The 27,652-nt window shown below is 40.5% G+C and overlaps 1 protein-coding gene and 1 long non-coding RNA gene across 5 annotated transcripts in view; one reads left to right on the top strand and one right to left on the bottom strand.

Annotated features, from left to right (window-relative positions):
- ntm (neurotrimin) overlaps nucleotides 1-27,652 on the bottom strand; it is a 384,314-nt gene that overhangs the window by 113,099 nt on the left and 243,563 nt on the right. The window lies entirely within an intron of this gene.
- LOC146509303 (uncharacterized) lies at nucleotides 38-3,890 on the top strand. 2 transcript variants are annotated; one of them, XR_014876331.1, is made up of 5 exons: nucleotides 38-228; nucleotides 606-690; nucleotides 1,065-1,217; nucleotides 1,596-1,685; nucleotides 2,537-3,890. It is a non-coding gene; the product is annotated as an uncharacterized LOC146509303 (long non-coding RNA). The 2 variants fall into 2 exon arrangements; XR_014876330.1 differs by lacking the exon at nucleotides 38-228 and having other exon boundaries at nucleotides 238-690; nucleotides 2,537-3,889.

The raw sequence follows: 27,652 nt of genomic DNA, 5'->3' as shown, positions 1-27,652 counted from the left end.
AGCGCTGGGTCACCGACCCAGGACCATGACATATATAGTGTAAAAACTACATGATATGCAGAAAGGGTGTATTAAATTGTTCATATCATGTTCAGGTGAAGTAAGTCAATAATATAGCAACGTTAAATCTCGAGAAACCACGCGTGATTTCATCTCGCGGGCTTTGGATCGTGGTTTAAAAAAGGCATCCATCTCAGTCAAGTCGAGCAGTCAACTCTACGTTTTTTGGTATGTCTTGATTTTTTGAATTAATATTTACCATATTTCAGCCAAATGTAGTTAAACGTCTAGAGTGTCGCCATGTAACATGCTAAAAAAAAGAGCTGTTAGCTTATTTGCTGTTTTATCTGTTGTCAAAGAATTGGCGCTTTTTCATTTGAATTTGTCTTTGGCACATAACTCATAACATAACATAATTTGGTTTTCTGTGTGAATAGATTTGTCAACTGACTCTTCAGTTACATTGTGTATTTACTGCACCGTGGTGTTAGTGAGATTTTGGACATTGAACAGCTTTAGCTAATATCATCAGCAGCATTATGCTAGCTTACATCCCTACCCCTCCTGCCCTCACCTGCTGTCCTTTTGTTTTTGTTTGTTTTTAGGGTTTTTTGCTGCAGATTGAGAGACGACCTCTATTCTGCATTTCACCAGGAGTCAGCTGATGGATTGTGGGTTCAAGGTGTTATGGTGAGAAAGTATATTCTATTTTTGCTTAAGGTTTCTGTAACTTAATTATAATAGGTTTTGTATAGTTATTAGGTGCATGCATACACCAATAGACCACCCTATTAATACAACTGAGAAATCCTAAATCTGCCATAGGTTTAACTTATACCTGTATCTATTGTCAGAAAGGTGATTACTGGGCTCACATTAATGCACACTTGAACTAAAATGAGGTTGTAACTTGTGGGTTGTTGGGTTGCAAATCAGAAACAAACATCTTTGGATTTTTTTTAATCCCATGAGATCTGGAAACACAGGTTTTATTCAACAAAACATTACTGATTAACCAAGCACAGTGCCTGCTGTTATTTCAAAATAATTTTATGTTGTTTCAGATAAAATGCAGCATCCCAGTGCATCCCAACCATGCCTTTACAGTCAAGGTTTCTGACGGAGCTGAGTTTCTCTCTGACAGTCTGCTGAAAGTGTTTGCAAAGTGATCGGGGGAACAGGGCACAAAGCTAAAGGATGTAGCTGCCATGATGACAGTAAGAACTTTAAAATTCTTTAACTACAAAGTGTATATGTATTGCATTAGGTCAGTAAAAGATTTTCATGCTGCATCCATTGAAACAGTCAACTATTACCTGTGAGTACTGATTCCACTGAAAGGATGCCATAATTTTCATCATGCATTTACTGGCCCACTGAGAAAAATTTTATCTTTTTTTTAAAATATATGTTCTGGAAACTATATATCCATAAAGTTGATGTCAAACAGGAACTTTTGGTATTGCTTTGTAGATGCTGGTGTTGCATGTTGACTGGTTTAAAAAGTCAAGAGTTTTTGTCTGGTATCATTTTCTTCTGTGCTACTGAAAATTTTGAGTTCACAAATCTCTGTTTTCTTTGTTATAATACTTTAGGATGACATTAATGCTCGAAGGGAGTCCCTCATCAAAGTGCTCCGCATCTGTGTGAAAGACAATTGCAACATCTTGGTGCAGGAGTTCATGGTGAGTGTTTTATGAGTAGATTGTGGCTTTGCAACATTTAAAAATGCATTTAGTTATCCACTTGATCCTCATTGGACTGGTTAGGACCAGTAGTCCTCTTTAATAATTTGGCTAAGTGATTCCAGTACTGAAATTAAAACACAAGGTTAATTTTGTCACACAAGGGTCCAAACACTCCACTTTTTCTCCATAACCCCCTATTATGAAAGTGGTAAAACCATCCATTTTGATGACTCTGCCACAAAGTGAAAAACATATTGTGGGGAACTCCAGGCCTCAGGGGCCGGTGTCCTGCATGTTTTAGCTGTATCCTGAATCGAACACAGCTGATTTAAATGGCTAAATTACCTCGTCAACATGTCTTGAAGTTCACATGAGGCCTGGTAGTGAACTCGGCCGCGGGCCCTTGAGGCCCCACCCCCACCCCTGTATTAGGGCTCACATCAGTGTGAAAAAACTTTAAATTTGTCATTCTAGTGAACAAAGGAAAATCCCACCGATATTTACATTAGCTTTTGTTTGAAAAAAAAAATGACCAACTGACCAACAGCTAACCAAATTGTGGGGCTGAAAGTCTAAATTCTAACATCTTCTGAGTGACATAACCTGGATTTCTGATGGGCTGGTGTCTTTCTAACAAAAACTAATGTAAAGCATTTGAAATTATTATGTTTTTCACCCTCTTAGAAACCCTGTTAGACCATGAGTGGCAGCATGGCAGGCCACTCTTTGGCTATAGCTATTTACTATGTTGCTTGCAATGGTTTAAATTACTCTAACATTAGAACTGGTAGATTCAAAAGAGATGAGTTTAAAAAGGAATCTTAAAAAAATGTTTTGTGTTTAACCAGGACTTGACTGAGGCCACTGCACAGATTGAGAAAACCACAATGAACATCTGTCTCCAGAGATGCGCCAGGCAATGACTTTTCTGATGTTGGCATCATCATCGAGGGTATAGTAGTTCTTCAAGATCTGGATAACGTGACCTTTGCAGTAGCCATGCTGTTTGGACCTTTTTTATTCCTTCAATTTGAGTTACCCATCACAACTCTGCTACACTTTTGAGGTGATTCAAAGGGTGGTAATGGAGTTGGATGCAACTCAGCTCTCAAGAAAAGCTCACAACTAAGACAAAACTGCTCCTGCAAGGAAAGCTCACGTTTTTGCATGCGAGGTGATCAGCTCTAGGTGAGAGGACATTTAAATCTCACACTTGTTCTGCTGCATTTTTGAAGCTCAATTCCAGGAACAGATTTTTATATACTCTGCAACTGCCATGAGGACAGGGCTGTTTTTTTTTTTTTGTTGTTGTTGTTTGTTTTTCCTTTTGCTCTGTACAAGTTCTCTGTTTGTCTGTTTGGCAGCATTTTTCAATTTCTCTTTGTAATTTTTCTTTCTTTTACTAGTGAAGAGATGTAGCGTGAACAGTTATACAGTCTAAATATCCCATATGGGTCGTGTGAAATGGTATTTTCAGTTTCATTCAGTTGAAGTAAAGAACGTTGAATATTTCTAAGTGTGCTGTTTTGAACCAAGATGTCACTGTATCAATGTTATTTTTGCGTCTCTTGAATAAAGGTTTTGACCTGCAAGTGCTAATTTCTTTAGTTATTGGGGTAAAATGGGTAGTGTTAATAGGAAGGTGTTTGCCAATTCAGTAACCTAATTTAATGTTAAAGGAAACTAACATTACCTCAAATTGTTTAGTTATAATTGAAGAATGGAAGAACTGACATTATTTAACTGTTGATTTATATAGATTCAGTAGAGGAGTAATGTCAGTTTAATTCTTTACCTACTGTCAATGCAGTGAAATTAGACATTTTGTTTTGAAAGGTTACTGGTGGATGCCAGCAACCATCTTGGAAGACAACAATACAATCTGTTATAAGGCCTCCATTTGAAAATTGTGTATTTGATACTAGAATATAATAGCAAAATGTAATTTGAAGATAACATGTAGTATTTAAGTGACCAAGTAGTATTGGGTAAAAGTTACTGAATCGTGTTGGGATAAAGTGAAAAAATTGTGAAGGATTAAAATATTCCATGAGCTCAAATTACTTCATCAAAACATGTTTAAGTCACATTTTATCAACACAAATTGCACAGGTTTATTGAACATGAATAAATTGTGTTAATTTAACTCAATTGTTTAAGTTGCTGCCAAACCAAAACATCTGTGTGCAACAAATGTCCACTATTGAATTAAGTAAATCCAACAACATATTTTTTTCAGTGAGTAATACCAGGGGTTCACTCAGAAAACAACACTGGATACAAAAGCATCAAGAGACTGCTTTGATTAATGGCAACTTAATAATTAATAGAGTTGTTTTTTATAACTTGGTCATATCAGAAGTGTTTTCTCTTTTAAAAATATGGATGTTTGAAGATAATTTCTGGCTTAATTAGAGAATGATTATTCAAGCAATGTCTAATCTTCTAACCTTTTCTTTCTGCAAAATAATCAATTATCTTTTGACATAACAAATGTCCTCTTTGTTTTTACTACCACTGTCTGGTATCATAATAGTGATTCATAGCCAGGGTCACTGTATTTATAGAACAGGTGCCATGCAATCTTTTTTTGAAGCACTATGTTACCACAGAGAATTAAACTTGCTCATAGATGACATTGGCTTTGGTTGTCTAGACAACAAATGAATGCAAAATGAAGTTGTTGGAACTAAATATAGCACGTCTTTGCAACAAACTGCAATCTAAGATCATCTTGAGTCTGCAACACCATTTACTGTATATTTATTGTTAGGATTAGATGTGCCAAATGTACAAGAAATGGATCATGCTGGTGCTCTCGACAGAAAGCCAAATGGTCACCTCTGCTGCTCTGCACTGTGATCTGTCTTGATGACTTCCAGATGGCTAGCTTTATTATTTACTCATGTTACAGCTAGTGCTGTCAGCGTTAATCTCGATAAAATTATGTTAATGCCATAACCGCATTAACGCAGCAAATCTCTGTTAGCAAGTTAACACGGATCGCCCCGTGCATGGGACTGCACAGCGTCTAGCGTTAGCACGGTTAGCTTCTTAATGCTTTAGGGCCGTGCAGTCCCACACACGGAGCTATCCGCATGAACTCGCTAACATAGATTTGCCCCGTTAATGTGGTTATGGCATTAACAGAATTTTAACGAGATTAACGGTGACAGCACTAGCTACAGCCTTATTCTAATATGGATTAAATTCATTTTTCACCTGAAAACTCTATATACAATACCTCATAATGACAAATGACAAAAGTTATTTAAAATTATTGCACATTTATTAAAAATAAAAAACAATAATATAACATGTACATAAGTATTCATAACCTTGGACATGACACTCAAAAATGGAGCTCGGGTGCATTCTTTGTTCACATCTAGTAGAGGCTTCTACAACTTTATTGGAATCCACCTGTGGTAAATTCAACTGACTGGAAATGATTTGGCTCAGCAAGCCGGAGGAACGCAGTGAGCCGGAGGAGCCCACATCGTCATCGGAGGGAGACTTCGGTGAGCCAGAGGGACTGCCACGTCCACGACCAGCAGCCCAGCCGCCAAGCACAGTGGTAACACATTTGTTTTAGTTGGTCAAAGGGCTTGCACAAACCTCAGGACAGGCCTGCTCCTCTTTACATCAATGCTAAAACTGTTATGTATCTTATCTTCTGCTGTTCGATTTAAAGCTTCAACTTCCTCCACAGATTTTCTATAGGACTGAGGACTGGGGATTGGTCATGGTCATGCAGTAAGATCCAGTCATGACTCAACTTTGGTGTTCTGGCTTAAGAAAATGGTTCGCTTTCAAGATTGTACAGTACCTACACTGGCCCTTGTGCCTTCACGCTGCGGTCTATCTCATCCCAAACCATCTCGATAGGGTTTATGTCAGGTGACTGTGGAGGCCAGGCCATCTGGTGCAGCATTCCATCACTCCAGGGGTGGCTGTAGCTCAGGAGGTAGAGCAGGTCACCTACTGATCGGAAGGTTGGTGGTTCGATCCCTGCCTCCTCCAGTCTGCATGTCAAGTATCCTTGGGCAAGATACTAACCCCAAGTTGCTCTCCGATGCATCCATCGGAGTATGAATGTGTGTGAATGTAGTTCTCTATATATAGAGAAAGTGCTTGTGAGATTGGGTGAATGTGGCATGTTGTATGTAGTGCTTAGAGTACTCTGGGAGAATAGAAAAGCACTGTATAAGAATCAGTCCATTTATCTTGGTCAAATAGCCCTTCCACAACCTGGAGGTGTGTTTGGGGTCATTATCCTGTTGAAAAATAAATAATGGTCCAACTAAATGCAAACCGGATGTGGTGTCGCTGCGGGATAGTGGTAGCCACGATGGTTCAGTATGCCTTCAATTTTGAATAAATCCCCAACAGTGTCACTAGAAAAGCACCCCCACACCCTGACACCTCCTCCAAGCCTATAGGCATATATTTCATGAGTGAGAGAGATAAATATGAAGTCATACCAGCTCGGACGTTGCCCAGATCAACAAGGTCCAATCAAGGACATTGACACTGAAACAACTAGTAGCTCGGTGTTCCAACATTCAGAAGAAGGGACTGCTCTCGTGGATAGAGATTAACGAGGTACAACACATATGCTACGGCAAGGGGAGCCAGGACGACAGGTCAGGGGAGAGATATCATCCCCACACGAGATTGGGTACCAAGCCCCGATGGAAGTACGATGGAAGAAGGATGGTTGAGTGCAAGAGGAACTGACCTGAAAGATAGGATCATTGCAAAGCTTGAAACCTGGGTCTTCTCAGAAGATCTACTAGATGATGTGAATGCAGCACTATGGACGATACCTACCGCAACCATTACCAAGACTAAACAGCTGACCTACACCACAGCAGCAGTGATCAGTGAGATGCTTGGCTACAAGTTGAACAGCCACATGGAGCAATACCTCGATGGAGAAGGAGATGAGAAGCCAAGATCAAGGTACACAGAGGGAGGTTAGCCAACTGTCAGAGCTGCAGAACGGTGCAATGAAGAAGGTGCCTAAGAAGTACAGCAAGCTGTCCATAACAGAGGCCTAGGAAACTGCCAATCAAAGACTCACAGCCTTGGCCAGCCGCTTAAAGAGGTATACCAGAGAGACAGAAGGCAGGAGAATAAACCAGCTGTTCTCCATCCAAGGTGCACTCTCAGCGGTAGGGGAACAACATGAGAACAGCACCACCAAGGCTGGAGACGGCGCAATAATGGAAGAGCATCTGGGAGAAGGACACAACCTATAACAGCAATTCTCAGTGGATAGTGGAACTAAGAACAGATCACAGCAACCTCCCTGAACAGGGTTCAGTAACCATCACAGTGGCAAACATCCAAGAAATGGTCTCCAGTATGACGAATTGGACAGCAACATGCCCCGATATGGTTCACGCCTACTGGCTGAAGAACCTGACTACACTCCATGAAAATTTGGTAGCACAAATGAACCAGCTGCTAGTCGATGAGAGACATCCGGAATGGCTAACCGAAGGCCGGACAGTCCTGATCCCCAAGAATCACCAGAAGGGACCGGTCCCTTCCAACTACTGGCCAGTAACCTGCCTCAGTACCACATGGAAGCTTCTGTCAGACATCATAGTAGCTAAGATAAAGAGGCACATGACTGAATACTTGAGTGGGGCACAAAAATGAATTGGCTAGAATACCAGAGGCACAAAACAACAGCTACTGTTAGAGTGAGCAGTCAGGTGAGGTACCGCAAGACTAGGCTGACCAACTTGTGCACTGCCTGGATTGATTACAAGAAGGCCTATGACTCAATGCCCCACACCCAGATCCTGAAATACCTAGAACTGTACAACATCAACAGGACCCTAAGAGCCTTCATCAGGAACTTGAATAGGATGTGGCGCACAACACTAGAGGCCAACTTCAAGCCAATAGCACAAGTCACCATCAAGTGTCTACCAAGGATATGCTCTGTCCCCACTGCTGTTCTGCATAGGTCTGAACCCCCACAGTGAGATCATTAACAGGAAGGGCTACGGATACCGACTACGGAATGGAACAGTTGTCAGCCACCCCCTCTACATGGATGACATCAATCTGTATGCCAAGAGTGAACAGTACAACGATTTACTGATCCACACCACCAGGATATACAGCCATGAAAATGTCATTCGGACTGAAAAAGTGTAGTTGGATAATAATGAACAGAGGGAAGGCAGTAGAACTGAGGGGATCGAACTACCAGAAGGCGAGACTGCAGACATAGTGCACCTATAACTTCCACTTTCCCTCACTTTCAAACTCAGCTCAATACAGGCTGGGCTGGGTTTAAAAAAATACAAATCTATTTTAATTTGAATAGTTCGATATACAGTGGGGCAAAAATGTATTTAGTCAGCCACCGATTGTGCAAGTTCCCCCACTTAAAATGATGACAGAGGTCAGTAATTTGCACCAGAGGTACACTTCAACTGTGAGAGACAGAATGTGAAAAAAAAATCCATGAATTCACATGGTAGGATTTGTAAAGAATTTATTCGTAAATCAGGGTGGAAAATAAGTATTTGGTCACCTCAAACAAGGAAAATCCCTGGCTCTCACAGACCTGTAACGTCTTCTGTAAGAAGCTTTTCTGTCCCCCACTCGTTACCTGTATGAATGGCACCTGTTTGACCTCATCATCTGTATAAAAGACACCTGTCCACAGCCTCAACCAATCAGACTCCAAACTCCGCCATGGCCAAGACCAAAGAGCTTTCGAAGGACACCAGGAAAAGAATTGTAGACCTGCACCAGACTGGGAAGAGTGAATCTACAATAGGCAAGCAGCTTGGTGTGAAAAAATCAACTGTGGGAGCAATCATCAGAAAATGGAAGACATACAAGACCACTGATAATCTCCCTCGATCTGGGGCTCCACGCAAGATCTCATCCCGTGGGGTCAAAATGATCATGAGAACGGTGAGCAAAGATCCCAGAACCACACGGGGGGACCTGGTGAATGACCTGCAGAGAGCTGGGACCAAAGTAACAAAGGTCACCATCAGTAACACACTACAACGGCAGGGAATCAAATCCCGCAGTGCCAGACGTGTTCCGCTGCTGAAGCCAGTGCATGTCCAGGCCCGTCTGAAGTTTGCCAGAGAGCACATGGATGATACAGCAGAGGATTGGGAGAATGTCATGTGGTCAGATGAAACCAAAGTAGAACTTTTTGGTATAAACTCAACTCGTCGTGTTTGGAGGAAGAAGAATACTGAGTTGCATCCCAAGAACACCATACCTACTGTGAAGCATGGGGGTGGAAACATCATGCTATGGGGCTGTTTTTCTGCCAAGGGGACAGGACGACTGATCCGTGTTAAGGACAGAATGAATGGGGCCAAGTATCGTGAGATTTTGAGCCAAAACCTCCTTCCATCAGTGAGAACTTTGAAGATGAAACGAGGCTGGGTCTTCCAACATGACAATGATCCAAAACACACCGCCCGGGCAACAAAGGAGTGGCTCCGTAAGAAGCATTTGAAAGTCCTGGAGTGGCCTAGCCAGTCTCCAGACCTCAACCCCATAGAAAATCTGTGGCGGGAGTTGAAAGTCCGTGTTGCTCGGCGACAGCCCCAAAACATCACTGCTCTTGAGAAGATCTGCATGGAGGAATGGGCCAAAATACCAGCTACTGTGTGTGCAAACCTGGTAAAGACCTATAGTAAACGTTTGACCTCTGTTATTGCCAACAAAGGTTATGTTACAAAGTACTGAGTTGTATTTTTGTTATTGACCAAATACTTATTTTCCACCCTGATTTACGAATAAATTCTTTACAAATCCTACCATGTGAATTCATGGATTTTTTTTTCACATTCTGTCTCTCACAGTTGAAGTGTACCTCTGGTGCAAATTACTGACCTCTGTCATCATTTTAAGTGGGGGAACTTGCACAATCGGTGGTTGACTAAATACTTTTTTGCCCCACTGTAGATTCATTAAATCCTGAAATCAAATTTTAAAAATAATTGCATTTTGTCAGAATCCTCAGAATCTCAGCTAAATGCTCACAAAACCACCAAACAGCTAAAACAGCAACGATCAAAGAGTAAGTGAACGGATTCTGCAAAAGGATGTAAACACAAAGTGCAGATCCTTCACCCGATAGCACATACACGGACATGTTGTCGGGTGCTGAAAGCAGACATCTCACAGATTCCGAAACTGAATGTTTCGTCACTCCAATCAAAATTCAAAAGAAGAGGAAAACTACACTCTACATTTGAAAAACATCGTTATGAATTTTACTTTGCGTCTATCATGATAAAACCACACTTCCTGCACAGCTCTCTCTGTCAGTGTACTTCCAGACCAGTTTCCCATCAAAAATCTCTATTTCTGGCCTTATTCACTTGGTTATTAAGCACCAGTCTACCATTGTGTACAGTGTTGTTGGCCGGACAAGAAAGTCTAATTCAACGTTTCAACGTTTATGAATTATGCCAAATTGCAAAACGCTTTGCTGTTTCTTTAATACAACCTCTAACTTTGCTCTGCTCCACTTCAGCAGCATCAGTCTTTGTACTGGTAACATTCATATGTAGATTTCTTCAGTTTTTGATGTACTGCAGCATTTTAAAGAGGGTTGTGATCTATAAAAGCCCAGGCCAGGAAAATCTCCATGTTTTTCTGTGTTTTATCCTCAGTTACTTTGACACAAAGGGATATGCTGCGATGCTTGCACCTGATGAAGTATCACAAGTGTCAGCTTTGTTTTTATACCTAAATAGTTTACACTGACTTTGTAATTGTAGAGAAATAGTCAATTCAATATGGGTATGTCATTTTCCAGCAAGAACCTCAGCTGAACCTAGTGCTCATATTGTTTTAGCCAGTCATCTTCTTGCTTGTCTTCAAGCCAGTTGGCCTCCACTTTGTGTACTTTCTTGCTGCTTACGTCTGTAATTCTCATGATCAAATCAATAAGGATAAAGATCCCAACTAGACCTAAATCTCCAAAAAGTTGATTCTGTTCATCTGGACGTAGCGTTTTGTGGGAGAAACGTTTCGTCACTCATCCAAGTGACTTCTTCAGTCTCAGCTGACTGCAGGTTTCCCCAATCTTATAAACAGTACATTTGCATAATGACTGAAACCAGCCCACTGAAGGAACAGTGGGCTGGGAGGTCACTTCCTTAATCTTAATTATGCAAATTCTCATGACCATTGATCAACAACCACTGACCATCATTGTTGATCAATGTTTCTCCCACAAAACGCTACGTCCAGATGAACAGAATCAACTTTTTGGAGATTTACTTCCCTGGATGATTGAGAATGCATCAAGACGTTTTAACTAGACCTAAAGTTAGTTCTATAAGAAGAGATCAATTAAAAATTACCAAATAATTTGTTGAAGTACAGAGTTTGAGTCATGAATTATTTGGTGATTAGGCTGAAGCTACAAATCATAACAGAGTCAGACTATGGTAGGAAGTAGGGGATGAGTTCCCACAGTCTAAATACTGGAGACTTGCATGACGATGCATAATTAACCGGGATAAGGTGGAAATGGAGAGAAGGTGTGCCACACGAGTGAGAGTCAAGAATAGCAGAAGAGAACTGATATTCAAACCACACACAACACAGACTGACTGGCTTGGAAATGGCAAGAAAGCAAATGAAGACATATATTATGCCCCCCTGTTGTTGCTTTATTGGGTTTCTTTCGCTGGGGCATTTCTCAGTTTTCCCACTAGTGGGCAGAATTACCCCTTGAGTTTGTGGCTTCTTCTTTAGTTATTTTGTGTACACTACACTGCCCCCTTTGGTGATGTGTTGTAAGCAGCAGGCAAAGTTCACGCAGGCAGTGTGAGAAAATGCCTGGAGGAGAAAACAAGCTGCACAGCTTTAAGCCCAGTTTACATTGTTGGGGAGTTTGTTGAGCCATAATCTGTAAGTAATCAATGTGTAGCTTTATTTTCTGTAAGATTTGTTACTTTCCTGTTACTTAAGAGGTTATTCGAGCTTATATGGAAAGATGTTTATGGTGAATGTAAAGCATAAGAAAAGCTATGTTGCTAACTTCTGTTTTTGGTTACAAAATAAGTTGATACTGATGCTTACGTATTATTTTACTGTATGTTCACAGTCTTACAAATTAAAATTCAGTTAAAGACACAAAGACAAAGCGATGTGTCCTGTCGTTCCTGGAACCATCTCCTCTTATGTTAAGCTCACTGCATTGAGTGAATAGCCATACATTCACCTGAGGGCAGCAGAACATAAGTGCAAAAAAGTTATGTAAAGAATAGACTAGCAGTCCGAACACCTTAGAAATCAGGCAGATGAGTGAATAGAGATTGTCCTTATTAAACTTACACATAAGCATCATTACCTTAAAACACAGACATTAGCCCGAGAACATCCTTACAAAACACTATGTCTAAAAAAGGACATGCATATGATAAACTGCAGGAACGTTTTTCACAACATCATGTAATTAAATTCTTCTAGTTAAAAAAGAAAGATAAAGATTCCACTAGCCCCCTAGAACATCCTGGGATAATGGATTTTTTGTGGTTGATGGAGCGCTTCATGTGGGACAGGTGGGATTTACTCCCTAGCTTGACTCACAAACAGACAGACACTGCACCCAACCACAGCACCTAGTGCAGAGATTTGATGCAACACTGGCACTAAAGGCAAATGAGATTAACGTAGGGGGGAGGGAATTGACTCTTTTCTTGACAGATTTATAGATCCTGCTGGATCGAATACCAGCAAAAAGGCTGTAAAAGCCATCATCTGTGCGTTGAATTACACACAACGTGGAACAACTGGCTTGAGTTGGGAAAATACAACCACCCTTTTTTGATTTACTTGCACCCGCACCCATCACACACCCACCCACCACCATTATCATCCATAGGGGTATGTCGATGGGCATTGTTTTGTAATTTAGGATTGTAATTCAGTAGGCAAAATGTCTTTATGAAGCAGTCTTTGGCTCTTGATCTATGTTTGTCTATTGGCTTACAATAGAAACAATATTAATAACCATTCATCACAAGGCTCATCAACCCACATTTCTCTTCTTGGCCAACACATGAAATCTAAATATGAGCATCTAAGACTGCTGGCAGCCCTTGTTCCCTGAGCAATAATGTGTGGAGGTCAAATATTGCTGCACAGTCAATTCAACGATAAAAGTGTCTTTGCTTCTCTTGGGGGTTCTGTACCATCTAATATATTTGTAGAGTGAAGAATGCACTGCATTTAAAATCCAGTCTGCATCCAGGTGTGGCAGAATTGAAAATTTCCAGTGCCACTTCTGTTTAAGCAATGAGTTCTACAGACATGAATATCCACAAACCAGCAAGTACAGGTCATAAAAAATAAAGCTGTTTTATAGCAACAAATTTGTGTTACTTAGTTACTTAGGATATAAGGAGAAGATATATTCTGAATCTACTTCACACAGAGGAATTACACCTACTGGTCAGTACTAAACCCCAGGTAAAATGAATAACTTATTAATCCAAAGATTTATGTTTCGTGCAAACCTTTAAAGTCTTGGACTAAGACTAAACTTAAAGTCATTTATGGAACACAGCAGGAACAGATTAGGCTTGATGAGACAATGGAAGCAAAACTGAACATAATGCAGACAAAATGGAGACAAACAAAATAAAACATGAACAAAAAAGGAAAGACACGGCATGAAGACTAGCATGGCAGCATACAGGGGACACACATATGCACAGATGAGACAGGGAAAGAATGGACACAAAAAGGGAACAACTAATTAAGTCTAAATTATGTAGAAAAAACAATAAATCCAGAAATACTTAATGCAGTAGCTCCCAAAGTGGGGGTGCACCCCCTAGGGGGGATGCAGAGCCATTGTAGGTGGGGGCACAGTATGAACAAAAAAGAATGGTTGGACACTGCTAGCATAATGGACAGGTTTTTGATGGGGCTCCCACACAAATGCAAAGCAGAGGATGAAGCATTGTCAGATAGGCTTCCAAACCAAATTACTTCCAAGCTAAATACCAGAAAATATGATGAAGCATATCTTGTCTTTGGCTTCACCTACACAATGGTGGTGCCAAGGTAGGTATCCCTGACAGAATTAGTTTCCCCTGCATCGGGAGCATGTGCTGGGCATGGAAGAGAGACCGACCATCATAACACTTAAAAATGTAGGTCTTTCCTACAGAGAAATTGCAAGGAAAGTCAGGATGTCAGTGAATACAGTTTCCTTCATCATCAAAAGGCCCTCAGAAACTGGGGTAAACTGACAGGAAGAGGTCTGGCAGACCCAAAGCCACAACTGAATCAGTTGTGAACGAGCTGCTAACTTGTTCAGCCACAACTGAACGAGTTATAGTAAGCAAGTCTCACTGTTAACTTTGAAGAGAAGACTTTGAGCTGCAGTTTTGACAGAATGAGTTGCAGCAAGCAAGAATAAGTTGAGAGAGGCTTGTCTGGGCAATGAAACACTGCCACTGGACTACTGAAAACTGGAAGATTAATCAAAGTTTGAAGTTCATCATGCAGGATCTTTGTACGCCATCAAAAAGGTGAAAGGATAGTTCTACAGTATGTGGAATCAACTGTCAAACATGGATGAGGAAGTGTGATGGTCCGGGGTTGTTTTCCTGGATTCAGGGTCGGTGACTTGTACAGAGTGAGAGGCATCCTGAACCAAAACGGCTACCACAGCTTTCTGCAGCACCATGCACTACCCTCTGGTGTGCACCTATTCTTCGGTCAGGGGTTCATCCTAAAGCAAGACAATGACCCAAAACATAAGTCCAAGTTATGCCAGAACTACCTTAAGAAAAAATATGGGAAGAACTTAATGTAGAATATTTGATTTCTATTGTACAAAGAATGCCATGGGTGTGTTCAGCTGTTATATGTGCCAAAGGAGGCTACTTTGATGAGTCTAAAGTTTAGAATACATTTTGGTCTATTAATTGGGCTGTCATCAAGTCATCAAAGAGGGACAGAAAAGAAGTTCAGACACCAACTAGGGAGGATCAGAAATGCAACAGTATTGTCATGCCCTATGTAGCCAGTTTATCAGAAAAACTCAGGAGATTCTTCTCCAAGCACGACATCGCAGTGTACTTCAGACCCAGCCACACACTCAAACAAAAAATGTTTCATCTCAAAGACAAAACTAAACACAAACCTTACAACGTAGTGTATGCAGTACAGTGTAGTGAGGAATGCTCAGACCTCTACATTGGAGAGACCAAACAGCCACTTCATAAACGCATAGCACAACATAAAAGAGCCACTTTGACGGGACAAGACTCCGCTGTCCATCTGCATCTAAAGGAAAAAGGTCACTCTTACGAGGTGACCAATGTTTACATTTTGGACAGAGAAGACAGATGGTTTGAAAGAGGAGTGAAAGAAGCCACTCTATGTCCACTGTGAATGACCGTCTTTGAACAGAGGCAGTGGCTTAGGACACCAAATATCTGCCATCGATAATCCAGTTCTGAGATCCGTTCCCAGACACCTTAACGCCCACTCACATCCAGGGGCCATTTGACACATGATAGAAATCACATGATAGAGTGGGACTAGGTTTCACAGTGGGTTCACCCAAAACCTTGGCTGATTGTGACCCACACCCGTTTTCACACCTTGGCTCGTATTATTAGTTAGAGGATCAATAGGGGGTCCATGTCCCCCTTGGGGGACACTCCCATAGGGTTTAAAATTACAGAATCTCCACATTTGCTCTTAGAACTGCAGCTTCTAGGGGAGTTAACCCTAAATGTGATCTCTGGCTAGCTAACTTAATACGTAATTTAAAATAAAATCTATTATTTCCGACTCTCTGGTATCAATTTTAAAAGTTTTGTTGCAGCTTTTGAGCGTGGTAATTACAGTGGCCCCTAGAGACAAAGCATGTACAAACACTTACAAATTCCAAATAGCACGTACAAACTCCAAAACACTTACAAATTCCAAAGCACTTACAAAATCCAAAACACTTACAAAATACAAAACACATGCAAACTCCAAAACATATGCAAACTCCAAAACACAACGGAAGTGCTCCAGGACGCTAGGGGCAGTGTTGAGCTCGATTTGCAAAATAAATGGCAAGTTTGTTGCAAACACATGGGCTGTATCCCAATCAGGGTCTTCAGCCTTAAAGTACGCAGCCTTAACGGTCCACAAGGGCCGCGTATTCAAAGACCGCTAAGGCCGGAAGTGCGAGGCTTGTAGGCTTCTGAAATGGGATGGTCTAGTCTCCATTGCGCTGCCCAGGTTGCCTAGCAACCATGATACTAACCGCTGGAAACGTGTCATACAGCTTTGTTTGACAGAAATGAAGGAGAACATATTTTGTTCATTTGTTTGTTTGTTTCTACATGAGCTTTGTGTGATTTGATAAGTATCTGAGGCTGAGGAGAACTGTAAAACATGATTGTTGGGCTTCATTTCTGTACTGAACAGTCATTTTAAGATTAGCTAGTAAATAACAATTAGCTAATGTTGTTCATGAGACTAAAGTCATCTCACTTTGGTAATGTAAATATAATATGGCCAATATTATAGTTATTATATTAATCATTATTAGTTATTACAGCAGTGAACATGAACTCTGTGTCAAATACTGAGCTTCAGTACAGATTCAAGTTGCAGTTATTTATATGTCTTATCACCTTAAATCTTCACTCAAAGACAAGTATCTTTGACAGTGCATATATAGGTGTATTATATATAAGAGACAAATGTTGTTCCTTCAGTATGTTGGCATTACTAAATTTGTCTCAATGCTTATGTCACGGTTCTGGGTCAGTTTCGACCCAGTATTTTGAGTTTTGATTGTTAGTTTATTTTTGAATAATTGTCGTGGTTTTGGGCGCTATGACTATTATTATTATAATGATGATTATTAGAATTCTATGTTTCTGTTTATTCATGTTAAGGATTTGTTCTCGGTTGTATCTCACGTTTAGTTTAGTTCAGGTTCCATGTGTCATTCTCTGTCTGTCTGTCTCTCAGTGTCAGGTCTGCGTCTTGGTGTAGTGTTCTCATTTCCTGTTTTATTGTGAAGGTTTGCGTCTCATGTGAGTGTGTTCAGTTTTCCCTCTGTCTCGTCTTGTTGATTATTCCCAGCTGTGTCCACCACCTGTGTATAATTCCCGTGTTTCTCTGTTTGTATTTAAGTCGTGTCCTATGTCATTGTAGTTGCTGGTCCGTCTGTGTTCCCACCATGTTTCATCTGTGTGTTCCCTGCCGTCACCATCATGTACCATCGTCTTCCTTCCTTTATGTTCAGGTTCGTGTTCTTGTTCATGCTCTGTAGTTTAGTTGTCCCAGTATAGTTTAGTTTTCCGTTTTGCCGTTTGCCTCTCTACATTTCGTGTTCAATAAATCACCTTCACACCTTCACGACTGCCTGCGTTTGGATCCTCTTTTTCCTTTTCCACACGGCTCTTCTCACTCGCCGTGACAGCTTACATATATGTATAAAAAGAAAATGTACGAGCTGTGATAACTGTTTCTGATAAAATGAAGAGTAGACTAATATATTAAATATTTCTTTATTGGGTGAGAAAATCATACCATGTAATAACTGCTTTAAGTCATACAGAATAGATATCAGAGTCTTAAACAGGCTGACTTCTGCTAAATGGGTCAAACTGTGCAGAAAGTATACAAACACATAACATCCTTATAGAATATGATCTAACACTATAGATCAACTTACCTCAAAATATATAAAGCATATAAACAATTACAGCAATATGATGCAACAAACACAGCAGAACTACTAATCCAAAATACTCAAAGCTTCATAGAACTGAAACAAACATTTATTTTTAGCTCCATTCTGCTGCTGATACATACTTTAGGTTTCTGAATATTAAACTTGTTTCTGCCTTTCATAGTGTGTAACTTGAAGGCCCTGAGTACTTTCTCCCACACTGAAAACACTGGAATGATATAACTTTGAACATTACTTAATAAGACTGATTCAGGACAGACAATTAGTTATAACTTTCCTAGCAGTCCTTCACAAACAGGGAACAGTCTATTTTCTCCATCTGTCAGCTGTTGCTGGCTCTTCCTCCTCCTCTTCCTCACACCCTGCTGAGTTTGTCAAAGTTTGCAAAGCCTCACAGATGATGTGCAGCAGTGGGTTCCTCAGTCTGTCCTCACTCTGGACACTTGCAGTCGTCACACATGGAAATCAAATGTGTGATAAGCTGCAGGATTCAAACACAAATGTAACTTATAAATACATGTTCATACTTTTATTACACAATCAGAGAGAAAGAAACAGAGAGAGAGTGCAGGACAGACAGGTGACAGTCTCGGGTGTATACACTGCTACAAAACAGCACAAGAGAAGGAGGATTTAGTGTTTGTGTTATTACGAGTGCTAAACAAGAAGAGTTCCCAGATGGTACAGTGGACACATGTGTGACTCCTGTGATTAAAGCATCTTTCTTTCAGCTTAACGAGTGAACTGTCAGCTCGTTCAAACAAACATTAAAGTCCGTTTGGCTTGACACCACCGAACAGAGGCAGCAGTATAACATAGCTAACATTAACAGTGTCACGGCTGGGGGCGGCAGTCGTGTGGAGGTGAGGAGGGAGGATCCAAAAGCAGACAGTGGCTTAGGTGCAAGTGGGTTTTATTTACAGTGCACAATAACCAAGGTGTGGGCAGAACTGAACATAAACCTAAACTGGAAAAGCTAATACAAAAGGAGGACATGGAGCGAGGAGCAGAGAGACGCGGAGAAACACGGAATAACATTAAATACAGGGCAGATACACAGAGAAACACAGACGACGCGACGAGAAGCACAGGCAGACATAAACTACACACACCAGGTAATCAGGAAATGGCACACAGGAGGGGACACAGCTGGAACTAATGGACATAACGAGACACAGACCTACAAAGTAAAACAGGAAACACCCAGACTGTTTTACAACACAAAACTTGGGGACCCGTACAGAGCACAGAGGGAGACACAGGTAGAGAAAATAAACACGACAACCAAACCCCAAGAACCAATACAAAATCAGAATAAACTAGAAAATAATAATCACAAACTCAAAGCGCTGGGTCACCGACCCAGGACCATGACAAACAGTGCAGTGAATCGTGCTTGTGCCGTGATATTCAGGACTGCAAACCGAACAGCATTCACTGACTTTCAGCTTGTTATGTTTGTGGATATATGACTGACTTTAATTATCCATAAAATCATCACATTCTCTGCAAGATTAAGGCCGACTATTGAACGGCGCATATTTTGAATTAAAGGCTTTAAAACCAAGTTAGTACAAACATCGCTAATGTCACATAACTTTCCCGGCATGTGGTCAACAGTAATGTTTTAATGTTCTTCATTATTAAACATTTGCGCATAAATAAATGACATAATATTCAGTACTTACTTTTGAAAGTTTACTCTTCGGCTGCCCCGCTTCCGCCATTTTTTTTGGCAAAATTATCCACACCCACCGCCGCGCTATGAAGTCTGGGATATGTACTTCCTGGGTTGTGTAGTTACTAGGTAACAAATGCTCAACACTGCCCCTAGCGTCCTGGAGCACTTCTGTTGTGTTTTGCAGTTTGCATGTGTTTTTGGGGTTTGCATGTGTTTTGGGGTTTGCATGTGTTTTGGAGTTTGTAAGTGTTTTGGAGTTTGTAAGTGTTTTGGAGTTTGTAAGTGTTTTGGAGTTTGTACGTGCTATTTGGAATTTGTAAGTGTTTTGGAGTTTGTACGTGCTTTGTCTCTAGGGGCCACCGTAGGTCATAACATTCTTATTAATAAATTAATTAAAACATCATCATGTTTAACTATATTGAATTCAGTTTAGTTATATCTATATAGCGACGAATTTCAAAAGTCACCTCAAGGCTCTTAAAAAAAACACATTTTCTGTAGTATTTAGTTAGGTAGGTAAGCCTGAAGATCACAAGTCCTGATAATAAGTCCTTGTTAAGTTTATTGCACTCAGGGAGTGCCATATATTTGTGCATGTGCTATGTATTCATTCAGTATTACCAAATGCCTTCACATTAATTAACTTGGCAAACAGGAGATGACTAGACAAACAGACATCTTAATTAATTGACAAATAACTGGGACAAGTAACTTGCAGAGATTGAGCTTTACAAAGTGAAGCAAAAGTGATAGATAATCACTCTTCAAACTCAGTCTTCATTTAAAATGTTTTTTAAAAGGCAACTTCAAAGAGAACACATGCAACTTACAAAATAGCTCTCTTTTTACTGTTGAAATAATGGATCTCTACATAGATCCCACTGGATGTTCTGATAAATAATGCGGGTTCCCAATGAGATTCCTAACCTTGGCTTTATTTAAGAGAACGAAAATGCTGACGTACCAAATTTTACTGATGCTTATAACATCCCTGGACTGAGCTGAGCATTTTCCCAAAAACAAAATGACTTCAAGCTAAATACAAAGAACATTCAGGACTTCGAAACTCAAACCAGCAGCCACTATAAACACTATGACTTACCAAGAACATTGGAAATGAGTACATCTTTCTTTACATCAAATGAATACTACCGATTAAAATTTGAAGGATTTAATGTTTTTTCTCAATGAACTGCTTCCAAATCCACAACAAAATGATTTGTAACAGTATTAGTTACAGAACAAATGCTCTATTTTCTTTAAAAGTGCTGTGCATTAAAAGAAGCAAGACAGGTGAAATCCAAACCAACCCAGCAGGATACACAAAAGCAGAAGCAGAACCATCAATTACCCATCCCCACCCAACCCTCGACCTCCACAGTCCCACCGTACAGACAAGGCACTTAAAGGAGTCTCTGGCCCACCGCAGCCAGGAGGAGAAAGAGGCAGGCCCAGAGAATCTACACAGCGAATATCCACAGGCGCAGAAAGCAGTCGGTGAGTTGTGACCAGTGGTGTGTCCAGCACGTAAATCTCTCACAATAGCTCCAGTTCCGGAGGCAAGGCAGAAGAAAGTAACTGGGAACAGGTGGAGCAATGGAGAAACTGGGGAGGGGGTGAAACCAAGTCCGCCAGACCCATGGCTGGGCCCCATGCATGCAAACTAAGCACAATTTCCTAAATCAGCCAGCAACAGCATTCTATTCTGTTTGAGCAATAAAAGTGCTTTACAAAGGCCATGTCCACACTAATACGTTTTTGTTTGAAAACTCATCTTTTTCTCTCTGTTTTGGCCTTCTGTCCACAATGAGACAGCATTTTCGGTCAAGGAAAACGCAGGGTTTTGCAAATGCTCTCCAAAGCGGATACATTTGAAAACGCTGTTTTCGAAAACGATGACACATTTTTGTGATGTGATGCAGTCATGTGACCAATTAAACTAAGACAGCAGAGCGCATTACACAGCAGTTGTTTTATTTGCTCTCAATTTTGACAGCCCTATTAAAGATTAATATCAGTTTGTACATGCTCCAGATAGCTTTCCTCAAACTCTGTAATTCTCACTCGCTTTTGAAACTTTGTACTTTTGTGTTACTCGCAGCAACAACTCCACCTCATTGTTAGTCCATTTAAAAAACTTGGTGCTTTTCCTTAACATTTTGCCGCGACGTTTCAAAGAGCCAGAAAGTAAATAAACCTCAGACAGAAATTACACCGGTCGAATTGTCTTGCATTTCACGCATGCGCAGTACTGCAACATAAGCGTTTTCGGCCGTTTCAACGTGGACACACAACTCTCTAAAAACGACTGAAAACGATAGTGTGGACGCGGAGGGTTTTCAGACGAAAACGCCGTTTGCAAATTTATCCGGGCTAGTGTAGACGTAGCCAAACACAAGCCTCACCCACATGCATTCATAACACATGCAACAAGTTTATCTCTAACATTCACACTGCATCAGGAATGCATCAGGAGCAATTTGAGGTTCAGTATCTTGCCCAAGGATAATTTTTGCATTCATACTGGAACAGCCAGGGATCAAGCTACCAATCTCCCAAAGCCACCCCACCCTGGCATATATTCATGTCTCAACAGTATGTCCAGGTTCCTTAACACATACATGGATGTTGTCTGTGTCTAAGATGGTATGGTTATAGTAATGTTTCTCTTGCTCAGATCTAGCCTGGGAATCCTTACTGTAAGCACGCCCTGGCTGGGATTCAAACCAATGACTGTAGAAAACATGGACGATGCAACAGCGCCTCCTCTCATTGTGCAAAAATTAAGCCAAAACACCCCGCTTGTGGAGGCTGCTATCTTGCATTTTTGGAGCCAGAGTCTGCGCAGTAGTGACTTGACGTGGAGCGACTGTTTAATGCTCCCGCCCACACACCCGCTGGACGTGACCTCAAACACGCCCACCTACACTTTTTATGTAGCCTGGCTGCTCGAGTTTTTTGCTGGCTTACCGCGATTGACGACTCGTTTAATTAAGGTAAATACAACCATGTCACTATTATAAAAAAAGACACACAGCTCATCATCTTATAGTTCTAATATCACTCTTTTGTTAATTTGTTTGCTAGATTAGCTGCTAGCATACACACTGTGTTGGAGGCTTGTTGCTAGCTAGTTAGCGATGCTACACACCTGTTACTCTAATAGTCTTTTTTTTTATCCATTTTTAGACAGCGTTGAGATCAGCTGCACACTCCACAGAGGCCCAGAGTTACTGTTAATATCAAAAATGTAATGCTGTCCTTTGAAATTTTAACATAAGACTGTGAGTGTAATGGATCTAAAACTGTTTAAATCTTCAAAGCCCTCTACAGCCTGGTAACATGGAAACTTTAAAAACACCAGCATGAGGTTTCAGTAGTGTAGTGTAATTTGTTCTTTTTATTTAATAATAGAGTCCATATTATATGGTAAATGGACTGGTTCTTATATAGCGCTTTTCTACTCTGTCTGAGCACTCAAAGCGCTTTATACAACTAATTCATTCACCCAATCACACCCATTCACACAAGCACTTTTTTCTGACCTAAGTGCTAAGTAATCTACCATTCATACACATTCACACTCCAATGGATGCATCGGAGAGCAACGCGGGGTTAGTATCTTGCCCAAGGATATTTGGCATGCAGACTGGAGCAGCCTGGGATCGAACCACCGACCTTCTGGTTAGTGGCTGACCTGCTCTGCCACCTGAGCTACAGCCACCCCAATATATCAGCAGCTACATTCACCATGGGGAGAAACTACTGAGGGAGACCATGAGGACTAAGCTGGGTTTTCTGGGTCCAGAGGTTTGGAGAAACTTCTTCCTATTCTTTCAACACAGCTGTCCTGTGCCATAAGTTCTGTTGACCCACTGTAAGAGGCGTCATTTAAGAAACACCAGGTATGCCGAAGCTCATCGCATTGATCAAGCAGGACTCATGATCTTCACCAGCAGCTCCCTCACAGGGAAATCACCAGCACTCCTCTGTAGGCCTGCGCCAGAAGATGGATAAACCCAGCATTTCATTAACACTGTGATGGAGACCTTTGCTTTGTGTAATGTTATAAATACTCAGATACTCCCCAGAAGCTCTGGACTTTTACATAAAGACATTATATTCAGTCCTGTAGAAAGTTATATATTTAAAAATATATGATCCTCTCTGGTTACTCTGGTATGAATAACTCTGAATTACATTATGTAAATAACACACTATCTGCAAAAAACTGTTTGTAGTTCAACATACAAGTGATGACCTTTGACCTTCATCAGGTTTTATTTAATTGTGTCAGAGAAAATCTCATGTGCTCTTCATACAGCTGAGTACATCAAGTGTTTAAAACGGAAGCTGTGCAGGTCTGAGATCAGCAGCTCTCTGAAACACCAAACTGAGGTCCTGTTAATGCTGATGTATAGTGACACAGTTACATGGGTGATTAATCCTTTTGACTTTTTGTCTTTAACTTCATCAATAAAACAGCTGCAGCTTTCACTGACAGCACATGTGGTACTTTAACCTTTGTACTATTTTCATCAGTTCATTTTGCATCTGTCTGCTGTCATTGGGTGGTGCTGAGGTCCGAATCTGAGGGCAGCTCCTGTAATCACAAAGAGAATAGAATCATCACAAACTCAAATATAAATTTTATCCCTCAAAATTGAAATAAAGCTGATCCTTCTCTGTTCTCACACACTCAGGATCTGAAGTTCTTCTCTTGCATTTTTTTTTTTCAGTATTACAGTACAGTACAGTACTTTAATCCATCGTTACTGCTTAACGAGGAGTTACTGAAGTACAAGCTTTTTTTAAAAAAAAATGGTGTTACTGTCTTTACAGATGTGGCAAGAGACTGAAAACATGCTGTTGTTTGCACATATTTAATAATCAGCTCTGCACAGGAGCTGAAGCAGAGTGCAGCCTGTTGCATTTACAGTACAATACAACACAATATAAGTACAGTAACAGTAATTACTGACTGAGCAGCCCGGGACGTTTCTCTTGATTTCTTGATTTCTTTAGTCAGGGTAAATCCATTCACCTGCACGGGTTAGCTAAATGAACTTTACAAAACAAGTTTCCCCGACAGCTGAGTGCTCATTTTAGCTAGCTAGGTCTCAGGACCTAGCTAAGGACGGTAGTTACGGATTAGCTTACAAACACGTTTAACTTACCGAGTGCAGCGGAGCCTCGGGTCCTTCTGTCAGGTAGTCCAGTTTACTGAAGAACACCTCAGGCTGTCAGGTTAAAACAGTCGGTCGTGTTTTTGCAACGTTAACGCTGGGCGTCCTCTCAGAGCCTACGCTCTATCTGCTATTCCCGAACAGAGATAAGCAGTTTCTCTGTGACTGCAGCTGCCAGTCAAAGCTGTTATAATGATGGAGAGGAGACCCCTTGGACATCAATTAGCGTGATGAGAACTATTAAAAACAAAAGAAAGAATCTTTGGAAAAAAATTATCTGAGGAGAATTAATTTATTTTAGTCTGACCCCAGTCCCATCCGCTAACATGGAGGCGGCAGGGTTTATGACCTATACTGCAGCCAGACACCAGGGGGCGATAAAGACGTTTTGGCTTCATTTTTGGGGAGCTGTTGCGTTGTCCATGTTTTCTACAGTCAATGATTCAAACCAACTGAATCAACAAGTTCATCACTAAGAGCTAATAAGAAAACAAATTCAGGAGTGAAGTGACCTTTAGTCAGCTCTATATGAATGAGATGAAGCTGTACGCCAGTAGTGAGTGAGACTAAGGCTACGTTCACACATATCCGATGTTTTAGAAAGCGACTGCTGTTTGAACGGTCATGTCACATTAAATCCGTCTTTTACGTCACTGACACAAGACAGACGGCAATTATCAGCGCCGGAGGGGGGTGGCTGTAGCTCAGGTGGTAGAGGCCGGGGAATGGTGAATGTCAGTACCACAGTCACCTACTAACCGGAAGGTCGGTGGTTCAATCCCCGTCGGCGCCAGTCTGCATGCCAAATATCCTGGTGGAAGTTACTAACCCAGGTTGCTCTCCTATGCATCCATTGGAGTGTGAATGTGTATCTATGTTAGTCAGATAGCATTGAAAAGTGTTTGTGTGATTGGGTGAATGAACAAGTTATATAAAGCACTTTGAGTGCTCAAATAGAGTAGAAAAGTGCTTTATAAGAACAAGTCCATTTACCGTCTTCCATACCTTGACAAAGTGGTGAAACATCAGAATAAAGAATAATTTATGGTCCCATACATACACATATGGGTGTAATAGGGCAATCGTCATTCTGCATGGATGACATCAAGCATGAATGAGAGCACCGTTGAAAATTTTCTACAGAAATTATCTATTTGTGCGTGTAATATTAAAAGGGAGCTTCTGCCTCATTACAATAGGCTTAATGCACATGGGACCAGGAGGAAGAACTAATTCCATATTTAATTCTAAACCTATCATCATGATGATTCACATAATATGGAAAATACTATTCCATGTTTCTTTACTAGACTAGTAATATATATTTTACTGGCTGGGATAGCGGCTTCATCTCAGTAGATAAAAAGTTATCATCTAGAGTTCAGAGTACTGCAAAGTGGATGTAACCATGCTGAAATCATTTGCCTAATAAGCACTAATTATAGTTCAAGGGCAGTGAAATTAAAAGGACATTGCAATAAGTTAATGGAATTGCTGCCATGTTTGAAGGAGTATAAATAACATGTAAATATAGTTGTGCTAATACATGTGGTAACCAAAGCAATAATCAAAGCCTCATTACGACAAATTGTTATTTAAAATGAAAATGGATTTTATTACTCTTTACTTTGGAGTAAAACTTTCAATAAAACAAATGAACAAAACACATAAATTAAATTCTGAGAGTGCAATATATGTTTAAATTATATATTTAAACATATATTGCATATACATATATATTATGTAGTAAACTGTTAAGCATACATTTCAACACCCTGAATGTACACATCAGTAGTCATTAAAGAGGGAATTCCATGAGGGAGGTCACACATGTTGCAGAGATAACAAGCTCTCCTCAGTGTCCCCAGCAGTAGTAATGCATAACCACAAAGCATCTATATCTGAGTAATGCAACTGATAACTGGCACTGGGCTGCCTATTTTTAGCTTTAGTGGAAAAAAATACAGTACACTTTTTGTTTGACAAGAAACCAGCTTGGGCTGTCAAAGCTCAATGACAACACTCACATAACATCTATCTTTTATTACTTGCAGACAAAGAGAAAAAGACAGTTTTTTTCCTCACTTTCAACATCTCAATATTGCTAAATACATATTGCTTTTTCAGTAACCTTGGCCCAATTTCTTTCTTTCTCCCTACTTTGATACCTTCTGGCATTTCCATTTGGGTGAGAGATCATGCTGGTGCTCAATTAAAAATATGAAGTTACATGCAATCTCTCTGCAATCGATCCAAAAACAAAGTCAGCTCAAGGTGACGTCTAATACCCTGCAGTTGTGTTTTATAATCATGCTAGTCTAGCTTGAATAAACCTTAAATATAAATGTATTTTGCCAGAAACACCCGACTCTCAGGTTAAAGCTCTCAAAAAATATTTCAACAACCACCAAACAGCTAAAACAGCAAATGAGAGCACAAAGACGTAAACACAGAGCATGGACCCGACGCATCAGAATCAGCTTTCTCTTTCTCGCTTTTTCTCCCGACGGCCCGTACACGGACATGCTGTCGGGGCTAAAAGCCGACAGCTCACTGATTCTGATGCGTTGGCGGGTCCTGCGCTTTGGGTTTACGTCTTTTTTGTGCTAGATTCTGAGCTGCAGGTTTTGTCTCTCTCCAACCAAAATTCACTGAACCAGCAGCAAAACAAGATCCAAACTACGATTCACATTTGATAAATATCGTCAATAATTCCCTCTTACTTTTGCTGTTTTGCTTCCACCACGATAAAATTACACTTCATGCACAGCTCTCACTCTCTCTCTGTGTGCTTCAAGAACAGTTTCCCATCTCAAATCTCTGTTTTCTGTTTAAATTAAATGTCCTTGGACAAGAAAGCCTAATTTCTGCTCTTCACTACTGAAGAAATTTATACTTTTTAAAATTATGCAATATTGCAGAATATTTTTAAGGTTATCTGCTATAAAAAGCCAGGCCAGAAAAATATTCTTCATAGTGAGTAGCCTAGGCCCGACAGAAGTGGATGTAGCTGTGGGTAATACGAAAGGATGAAAAGAATGATTGATAACTTTTTTGATAAGTTAAGGCCTGATCCGTCTGAAATTCATGGCCAGTGCTCTGACACAGAGCTATCAATCTCTGAACGCTGAAAAAGCACCGAAAACACATTATATGCTGCAATAAATGCACTGCTCAAGTGTCCCCTCTCCCCACTGCCTTTCAGCAGCAGGCAGCAGCAAACAGGTCGTCAGATGATTAAGTTTAACATTGTCTACAATATTGCCAAAGAATGCCAACGCACTTTAACCACAAGCACTTTTTCAGTAACTTATCTTACTTGTAGAAATGTGCTCCAATTAAAGAACTTTGTGTT

The sequence above is a fragment of the Neolamprologus multifasciatus genome, chromosome 10, assembly GCF_963576455.1.
Source record: "Neolamprologus multifasciatus chromosome 10, fNeoMul1.2, whole genome shotgun sequence".
Lineage (NCBI taxonomy): Eukaryota > Metazoa > Chordata > Actinopteri > Cichliformes > Cichlidae > Neolamprologus > Neolamprologus multifasciatus.
The sequence above is the reverse complement of the archived record's forward strand: the minus strand, read 5'-3'. Positions and strand labels throughout refer to the sequence as shown.